This window comes from Alosa sapidissima, chromosome 5 (assembly GCF_018492685.1).
Source record: "Alosa sapidissima isolate fAloSap1 chromosome 5, fAloSap1.pri, whole genome shotgun sequence".
Classification (NCBI taxonomy): Eukaryota; Metazoa; Chordata; class Actinopteri; order Clupeiformes; family Clupeidae; genus Alosa; species Alosa sapidissima.
The window spans coordinates 28,794,953-28,796,589 of record NC_055961.1 but is presented as its reverse complement, the minus strand read 5'-3'; positions in this window follow the sequence as shown (position 1 = coordinate 28,796,589).

Genomic DNA, 1,637 nt, shown 5'->3' with positions numbered 1-1,637 from the left:
AACAATGTATGCCTTGATACTGAGGAAGACATTTTGTTTTAGACCTGCATCCTAAAAAGGCTCCCCGTGGCTATTTGGGATGTAAGGTTAAATGCTGAGCACTGTTCAAAGAAAACCACATTTGAGCAGGGGAAACATAGTAGAACACAGAAACAAGCCTTTGGTGACTAAACATGATTTCAGATCAATACCATTTACCAGTTAAATATTGATTGAATTCCTCAAAGGCTTATATACCTCGTATAGTGTCGACTAGGGATGGACATCGTTAAGAAATTATCGATATCGATGCCATTATCGAGTCTGCTTATCGATGCAATTCCTTATCGATTCCCATATCGATTCCTGTACCATTTGCTGAACACTTATAGGATGGCTTTGAGAGTTGTTGGCTTTGAATGTCTAATTTAAAGTGGTTTTAGAGAATGAATACCAAATGTGCAATATCAATAAAGAAGTTAAATGCTTTAAAATTTCTAAAAAAGTAAACATTTCTAAAACAAAGCTTTGTATTGGAATCGTTAGTGTAATCGTTAACGTGTGGATGTCTACGATTCCGATGGATCGGAATGTTTGGAACCGGTTCCTAACCGATACCTGGAACCGATTCCCAAGCCTAGTGTCGACTACCTATGCTATCATTTTTAAAGCAACACGATGGAAGAATTTATATTTATGCCCCTTGGCGTCAATATTCAACGCCAATTAGTTCTAAGATGATACCCAGTTAATCAAAAACTGACTAAATGGCTCATGATTCTACCCGATCAACAATGTCACATATTGCAATCAATGGATGCATACAGCTATTGCAATGTGCAATATGAAGCATTCAAAAATTCTCATGTCGGAGACTTGAAGGCTCTGTCAAGTTTGAGATCCGATATGTTTGAGATTCGATATGATGTGGTTAAAAGTTTGCATGGGTTGATAATGTCTTTGATGTAGCAGTACAGACATTATACTACACAGCTCTGGCACATCAAGTTATTGGAGACTGTAAAACCATACAGTAGGTATTTGTCAATACTGTAATGATATATCAACAACATTTTTCATGCTAAAATTGAGTAATACAAGGTAATTATACACACATTGTTGTCGTATGTATATATGAAAATGGGCTTTAAAAGTGATTTCAGTTAAGAAAAATAACATTTCAAATAATCACTTGATTGTATTCTACCAGAGGACAACACAAACAAGATTAGTGTTTAATTGTCATAGGTGACAGATCACATCCAGATGATCCCTGCATTGCTTTTGTTTGGTTAAGATAGCATATTATAACAAGATAATTATAGTACAATGCTAGAGGTGCCATAAGCCCACAGCCAATCTACCCAATCCAAATATATCATCAGCTGCTTTTCTCAGTTTCTCATTATCTGATCACATTTGCCAATCATGTTGGTCTGAACAACACAGGATGTTTTTCATGGTAGGAACCAGTGCATGTGTTTTTCTGAAAGCCAGTTCAAATCTTATCAGCCTCTGAGCCGATGATAATTACAGCTTCCATTAAGGGCCCAGGAAAACTAATAAAAAAGGAGCTGGAGAGCTATTGATTACCCTCCATCATACAAGCCATCTCCTTCTTATTTGGAGATGCTTTAGAGGCTCGGCTGCTGAAGAGA